The sequence below is a fragment of the Cydia amplana genome, chromosome 12, assembly GCF_948474715.1.
Source record: "Cydia amplana chromosome 12, ilCydAmpl1.1, whole genome shotgun sequence".
Taxonomy (NCBI): domain Eukaryota; kingdom Metazoa; phylum Arthropoda; class Insecta; order Lepidoptera; family Tortricidae; genus Cydia; species Cydia amplana.
In genome coordinates, this window is record NC_086080.1 from 10934769 (window position 1) to 10943612 (window position 8844).

The window sequence follows — 8844 nt, forward strand, 5'->3', positions numbered from 1 at the left end:
TTCTGCAATATCTGTTGAAAATTGTTCATGATTAAAATGTTGTGAGTAGTGATGAACTTCCGGTTGGCGCCCTTTCTGACAGTTGATTGTCAATATAAAAACCCGTCATTGCGCCAACCAGGGCAGTTCATCACTAGTGGTCAAAGAGTGATAATCTATGTGATAATCGAGTTAAAGTGAAATTGTAGGTGTTGTATAAAGGTTTGCCAAATATAAGAGTAAGTGTTAATTCCATTTCTTTTATTCAATTACTATACCATTACCTTCCTTAATGAATGTGAGAGAGTCTAACGTCTAAAAGCGTAGTTACAATAAAATTGACAGTATTTTGTAATTAAGGTTCCTCTCCCATGATTAAGGTGGTAATAGTAGCACTATCAATCGAACTGAACAGTATTTCAAGTAAAGTGTAAGTACGTTTACTATTTATTTGACTAAATCTCGATTGAGAGAGCTATAGTGTTCAACATATGTATGCTTACTAAACAAACACAACCTACCTATTGCAAAAATATTGAGTTATGAAAAAAGACGTAATTGCAGTCATTTACTTGCTATAAAAACACTTGTTCCATGGTTGAGGTTGCATGACTTGCATGGCTTCTCTTCCCTAATACCATGTATTTACATTTTTACATGCATGTTCAAGGTACGTTTATTGTGAAGGCATATATAGTCACATACATACCCTTTAATACCTCGTATCTAACATACGAGTATCAAGATAGCCCTCTAAAGATTTTTTTTACGACTATAGTAATCAACAGTTGTATCTCCGTGTGGTCATAAACATCATGTAGGTACCTACATAATTTCTTCATAATTTTTCAACATAAAGTGAAGAGTGTATAAGTTTATGGCCGTAATTCTAAAGAAGAAGTGTTTCATTAGGTCAAATATCCAGCGAACCAGGGGTCTTTGACCTTTTTTTTTGCAATATTAGATTGACTTTACATGAGCTTGATAGACATAAATAGTTAGGATACTAGAGAAAAGCTAGTGGAAGCGGCGGAGGTAAATTTACCTGCTTAAGTTAGTTGCTTTCTTGTTTAACTACATATAATTATCAATGGCCTTGGTCATAAAGATCGCTCTACTAAGCTTGGTGTCAGAAGAGTTTCAGCAACAAAACGAAAAAAGAAACACTAGGTACGTTCAACTACATTTTTGAAGTGAAAACTTCTTTAACGGCGCTGTGCACTTTTTGTGATGGGGAAAAAATGTTAAACTCGCGAGAGGTGTTACGTGACCGTAAGACGTAAGACGGACACGTGACCTGATCGAAAAACTGTTACTTCAATGTCATTGAGTTTTTCTTTATTGATTTAAATGCCATCTAGTGAGTTTCGCTCTAACTGGTATTAATAAACTCGAGTACTAACAGTGATGTGCTTAGGGGTTTCAAGTAATGCGACTAAATAACGCTAGATGGCGTTAACCTCAATTATACACAGTGCTGCAGACATTTTGCAATAGTGATTGAGTTTTCACTTCTGCCAGCATTTTTTTTTATCATTTACTGTTTCTAATGATAAAAAAGATGCACAACGCTTAACATTGTAATGGGTTAATTTGGTCCACTTTGCTGTTAAACCTTTTTGCACAATAAGACGTACAAGTTATGGCCATCCACAATACATATCTAATGAAGGTGAGGGCGGACATGTTTAGGGTTTAGCACCGACGGGACCACAGTGGACAGTGTATTAACTTATAAGTAGTCTAATTTCGAACAAATGTGGATGCAAGGTTCGCACATCTCTATTATTTACAATAGACGAAAGAGGGTGACCTTCATCCGCCTCAAGTGATCGTCGCGTGTGGCAGATGAACCACACCATAAACACACCGAGAGTTAGACCAAGACAAGTTAGTCTGTAACGATTTTGATAGCACACGCAGTGCCCCCTGCTGCCGCGGATGGCGTCTGGTCAAGCGAACTAGCCTTAGTATGATCGAGCTGTCTTAGTGTTTACGTTTTCAATCTCAATACCAATGTCAATTTCTAAATATTCGGAGATAAGTTACTGTCATAGTGATTGTACTGTGACGAGATGACGCTCTCTTCTCTCCTATGGCGTGACTGGAGACTATCCCATTTTATTTCATAAGGAATAAGTGAATAAGGAAATTATACGAGTACGATAAAGAGACTATATTCTTTTATTAAACGTGTCGTTTCTTTCGTAAAATGTTTTAGGTAGGTAAGTATTTGTTCGAAAAGAAAGTTATTCATGTCGTTTTTCCTTGTAAACAAAATCGTAAGATGAACATGATTTCGTGTCCAAAAGTAACACAGAAACTCGTAGATTATTAATATTTCTTAAAAGCGAATTGGATAACAAAAACATGATGAAAATATTGTCTGCGCAAACAGCTCTCGTATTTCTTTGGTGCATTTATCATTTACCGAAGACCTATATTTGTCTAGGGCAAAAAACTCACTGAGATGAGTGTTTAGCACATAATTGCAGCAAACCGACACCATTCTAGCGTCGTTGTCGCCTTGTCTTTTTAACTTTCGCATGTTCTATATCTCGGTCATTAGAAAAAACTGACACTAAGTGGTTCAAAAGTGGCACGTTGAAGACTGCAACGGTCACGTAGGTAAACAGGCTGTTTATTTTTACTCGACTGTGTGTTGTGAGGTCCAGCCGATGCTCATATTCTTAACCGATGTGGTTCATATCCGTTTACAAACAAATCGGGCACGGTGATCTTATTTCCGTTCTTAGACAACTCTTTTAGGGTTTTTGAACTAAAAAAAACCATCGTAATTGATCCAACCACTCATGATGATCGTAGGATTCTAGTATAGGTAGGTATACATCATTATAATCCTATCAAAACGACTTGAGTAAGAAAGGGAGATGAACCATTTTGATCATGTGCAATTTCTTAGGTGATTCCTGGATAGCGAGCAAAGCCGCGCGCGAGGGTTTAGGTTAAAATAAATTACGGTAAGCGCTTTATGCGACTTAACTTCAGAATTCCTTGTAAGTAATGTCCAGCGAGATTTAAATTCAGTTTAACGCAAAGGTTAAGCCCTTTAAAGCATAAATTCCTAAGGATATATGAGTATCAATGGATAATGACGATATATCAGACGAGTAAGCACGCATGACTTAGGGCTCAAGTCGGTGTAACTCCGGCTTAACTTTGATCTGTGTTGGACGCGGATGGAGCCTACGAGAATACATATAACAAATTTAGCTGTAATTTGAAGTAGCAGTAGAAACCCAGTGACTGAGCTTATCTTTTTCTTGTTCTAGCTAACGTACGTACGAAGATAAATTTTTTAGGGATACGGATGTACTTAGGGCATACTGAAAATTCCTGGACTGGCCACTTAGAAAAAATAAATCTTCTCATATATCAGAATCTTTCAGTATTGCCAAGTATTGCCCACGTATCAATATAGCACCGGTACGATGAAGCCTAAATCAACATATACCTACTAGGCAGGCAGGGGTCACTCGGTGTCTGGATTTAACACGACATTACGTCGCCGGTGGACAATTGCCTGTGGTTTTGCGGGGGCACAGCACAGCTCCGCCGTGGCCCGCGACTAACCGGCCATTGCATTAATCTCCGATGACAGCTCAATTACCTCAGCCCTTGTGCTGAGCTAAGGTGTAATAACTATTTCTTTCCGAGCATGGGCGAGTCCAAGTCTCAACACACCACTATTAAGCCTACTCACACCGTTCGGACCAATTTCAGAATTTCAGCCATCACACATGTCATAACATGTTGGCCGTTTGGTGTGCGAGGAAACGTCTTTTTTGTTTCATCACATGTAGCATCCTAGCGGGAGTCAGGGACGACCTAAGTAACTAGGAAGGTTTGGAGCTTTTGCCGCCCTTTTCCAGGGTCACTCGTAAAATTACCCCAGCACATAATTATCAAATTATGTAATTACCAAGTCATTATATCAGCTCTGCGGCAGGGTATCGTTACTACGATACTACCTTTACTACTACTACTACTACTACTGCTACTGCCTTTTAAGTGATTGTTACAGATTCTAAGGTTACATATTGGTTCGTTGAGGGCTCGATTCGCTCGCGCCCACGCAACCAACGGTAATACATGAAATGAACAAAACCTACGTACAACCCTCCCAACAATGAATTACGGTTTCACATACCCTTCAAATATAAACTTTATCTGATTGTTACACGGTCTATTTGAGACTGAAAAGAGTGAATGTAATACGAGTTAGTAAAAATTATAGATTGGAATGTGATTTGCGCTTTATTCCTTTGCATTGCAATAATTCCCGACTGTCAAAGGAACGGCACGTCATATTGTCTCTTAATTTAACACGGTCTAAGGAGCCAGGGCGTGTATGAGACGTATCAAATCGATTTGAGTGTAAAGTTTGGATAAAAGATACAAGTAATGGGTGTAGAGTCTGTGCGGAAAGAGAAGAGTCGTGGAATGTATGGGGCCCAATACAATCGACGACTCTTCTCTTTCCGCACAGACTCTAATAAGACTAATAAGTAGATGGGTGTAGGCTCATTTAGAAAAGAATTGTAGGTACCTAAATTCCAAAAGGTCTCTTGTTATCTACATGTTCTTTAATTTTTAAAGAACTTAAAATATGTAAAAAATCTGTGTCTGTGCGTATTAAAAGGTCAGAGATACCTACATGGTCTGTCTGTGTTCCATAGGTGCAATTCTGACTTTCCATGATACCATAATTATGGCATTTTAAACTGTTATATGAAGTTGACGGAGCTCTTATGGGATTACTTTGGTATTGCAAATCGGTTATAAATGGGCTTTTTCTAAAATAAATATCGAAAACCCGATTCTTTCAAATCTGGACGTTCTTGGGGTTATTCTACTCAGAATCGACAGCACTCTCCATCCTACCATTAAAAAAAGATGTCCCAAAATGTCCATTCCATTACGTCACGTTTTTAGTATGAGAAAATTTTTCACTTGTATGTAACGTGACGTAGTGGAATGTACAATTTTCATACAAAATTTTGGGTCAATTTTTTTTATCATCAGGATTGAATATGCTAGTGATTCTGAGTTGAAAAAACCCAAAAACACCAGGATCTGGGAGAATCGGGTTTTCAATATTTATTTTAGAAAACGCCCAAATGCGTTTTTTTGTATACACTGTAACTAATAATATGTATTTTCAAATTAACGTATGAATAAGTTTGTACAAATTAAATCTGGTTTTAGAAACTAAAAATAAATTCAATAAAAGCAACCTGCTTTGAAATATATTATATGTAAGTACTTAGATAAAATATAAATCAATACAACCAAAGCCAAAGCAAAATTGTTTTTTTTTTTTCTAAATCCAGCTTTGCAAAATCCCTCTATGTAGCACTGACACCTAGTGGAAAAGCAAAGCATTACTTACATTATTCGCATCCAGTAAGCCTTCCCCATAACCTGCCGTGTAGAGCTGGTCTGGATGGTTGCGTGCTTCATTCCTACACGTATAGATGGCGCTCTTATCAAAACATACTATAAATCTATCTATCTAATCTATCTATCTAATCTAATCTATCTATCTAATACCTTTAAACGAGCAATTCTTGTTTATTTATTTATATATATTATATTTCGGCGATCTCGGAAACGGCTCTAACGATTTCGATGAAATTTGCTATATGGGGGTTTTCGGGGGCGAAAAATCGATCTAGCTAGGTCTTATATCTGAACAAACGCGCATTTTTGAGTTTTCATATGTTTTCCGAGCGAAGCTCGGTCCCCAGATATTAAATAGGTACTAAAGTAAAACTGTTTTTCTCCAATATGCTCGGAAATGTTCACCTTATTGTAGCAAAAATAGTACGGGAAGTTCTTCGTTATTGTCAAACTCTATTAAAAAAAAATCAAACTATCGCTGTCCTGTTCTAGCGGACGGGAATGAAAAAAACACTACAGTAATAACTTATTACTGTAGTGTTTTTTACTTTTTAAAAATAAAAAACGCAAACAGCCAATTATTATAGCCGCGAGCCGCGTCTACACGACCCGATCAGCTATCATTTCAAGCTATAGGATAGAGTGAGATAGTAAGATAAACCACCTTACTTGTCTCGTTCTTACAAGACCGTTGTGCTCGTGTATGATCGTGCGAATACTGCTTAATAAAATCAAAGATTATTTTTATATTTTTTAAGGATCTCATCCGTGTTCATAAAGCTTATATAGTTTGTCAAAGGACTTTCTCATTTCAAACATAGACAGAGAGAATCATACTATCTTTGTCTTACACTAGTACTAGCACCCAAAAGTAAAGGATGGGTATAGTTCTTACTGACTGACAAATTGGTTTGACCAACTATATTGCATAATATATTGAATGAACGAATATTGAATGGTACTGACTGGCAGAATAAGTTTGTACCCTTAAATTTTAAAAAATAATTAAAGAGGGAAATTGTTTTTGACATTTTTGATGTGAAGGTTCGATTTGAGTGATGCTTGATGCTTAAATAATTATTATTTTACCTTATTTCCTCGCATGTTTGGAGAAAAGCACTATATATGCCTCGGCAGGAATAGCAATTCGTGGATTCGTCTTCTTTGTCGACGATCGACGACGACGAAAATCGAAACTCATCCACGAATTGCCCTTTCCCGGCCTCTGCAATAATGTACTATTGCTAAACTAATAGTGGAATGATTTGGCATGTAAAAAGATTAAGCTCTTAAAATAGACATAGAAAGGGAGAAGTAGATCAAATTACACAAAAAACATTAAGTCTGAAATCGAGCAAAAAGGGAATTAAGCGTATCGTAACAGATCAGAATACGCCATAAGGGTCATAGATTAGTATATGATTGTACTATCCGAATCCGGACATCATAACTGCAACAGGACCTAAATACAACTGTTTTACAGTTTCAACTTGGAGGCTAAAAAATATAACCAACGTTGAAAAAGTTCCCACTTGTAGCGTTATGCGAAACATGCAGCGGTATGATTCCAAAAATATCTTAGTACCTAGGAAAATTCGACGCGGTTCACTCATAGATAGGCAATAGAAATGGAGTTAGAGCGGTTTCGCACTACGTCCGATCCGAATCCGTGAAAATATGGTCCGAAGTAGCCGTAGAACTATTTCTATGGTAATTTACGCACTCCGTCATCCGATTTCGGAAAGAAATCAGACGGATCTAGTACGTAAATTACCATAGAAATAGTTCTACGGCTACTTCGGACCATATTTTTACGGATTCGGATCGGATTCGGATCGGACGTAGTGCGAAACTGCTCTTAGGCGATCTTCGAATTTCAATGGTCAAAGTTTCCTTGATGACGGGGTCACGTTACTCTGTATAAGAGCCACACCATACTAGTGTCTTTTTAGCGACGCCGTAATGGAAAATGTAGTCACTGCGCAATTGCGCCAACGTTGCGTCGAGCCGCAGCCATAGAGTTGACTAGACGCCGACGCTCGGAAAACTTAAAACGCCTTACTACCACCAGTACCACCACTGCCCAAAACCAGGCGTTCGACCAAGTTGACCTTGCTACTTGCTAGTTCCCGGCTACGTGGTTTGCCACCAAACTGCCGTATTCGAACTTCAAGATATTCACAAGAGACGACACGTACTAGATCCATTCTAGATACGTTATAGTTTAGATTTCAACTAGTTCTCTTTTGCAGCGCAATTCGGGCAACCAATGTCACTTTTACGATAGATCGTGTTAGATATCTATTAGGTGTGAATTAGATCTCTAAGTGATATCTTGTGGAAATCGTTCAAGAGTATCTCCAGAATCGCGGAAATGTCAAATTTGACAGGTTATATCTTAAACATATCGTTATCGTATCTTGGCGATGTCTAAAAGATATCTAATAGATGTCTATTACAAAATCCGAATCGGGCCCAAACTGTGCTGCGCAACGACTAAGATTTGGGTAATACCGTTGAAAGCTTGGTTGGTCACCGTTAAGTATGGTATTAAATTTAGTTAAAAAACTCGACTCGCCCGCGTTTTTCCGATGAGAATAACACAGCCAGTTAATGCTTTTGCCCCTGGCAGCAAAAAAAATAGCAACGGATATTCGTTCCAAAGTTAGGAGTGTAGCAAAAAATAATCTAAAGCATTTTAACCCGAGCACGTCAGAAAATATGCTTTTCATTGAGCGTTACACTTGTTTCCTAGATTATTTTCTGTTCGAAACAAAAATAGTGAAAATGTATTTGAAAAGCATTTTATTTAGATCTGAAATTTTAAGTAGGTATTTACGTAACATAATATGTACACACACAAACGCAGGCACTATTACGAGGTACCTACGTTACGTGAAAGTTTTAATTCGATTTTATAATCGTCATCATATATAATATTCGTCTCTGAAGAATGAAGGAGTGTGAATTCACCCCTATTTTAATTAGTCGAGATGCCGTTTAATTGGAAATGAAATATCAATTGCAAACAAGTGTGACAATTCGCATGTTACTTGATATCGAACGATATGGCAGTTGGGGCTGTGTCTCTGAACAAAGAAAAATCGACCAACAGTATGTCGGGCCATGCTCAGTGTAGGGTTCCGTAGTTACCATTCTGTTAGAATGGGCTAAACGGGTGCTATCAGTAACCATCATGTACATTACAAGCACAAGGGAGTCGTAGCGTTTTCTCTTTCCATCGATCAAATTTGCAAGAGCGACAGAGAGGCGAATAGAAGAAACTTTGATTTTCGAATGGTATGCGATTGGTGTGGCGCATTTTAGCGGAATATCACCTTAAGTAATTAGGTAGAGGTACCTTACCACAAAATAGATTCAGATTTTCATAATTAGATTTCATTTGGCAATAAAAAATAATTAAAACAATTAATAAGGACT

The 8844-nt window shown here is 37.6% G+C and overlaps 1 long non-coding RNA gene across 1 annotated transcript; it reads right to left on the reverse strand.

Annotated features, from left to right (window-relative positions):
- Nucleotides 1-6408: 6408 nt before the first annotated feature.
- On the reverse strand, nucleotides 6409-6642 carry LOC134652605 (uncharacterized). Its single transcript, XR_010097201.1, has 2 exons — nucleotides 6609-6642; nucleotides 6409-6565 (listed from the first exon to the last, which is right to left on the reverse strand). It is a non-coding gene; the product is annotated as an uncharacterized LOC134652605 (long non-coding RNA).
- Between the last annotated feature and the right edge of the window lie 2202 nt (nucleotides 6643-8844).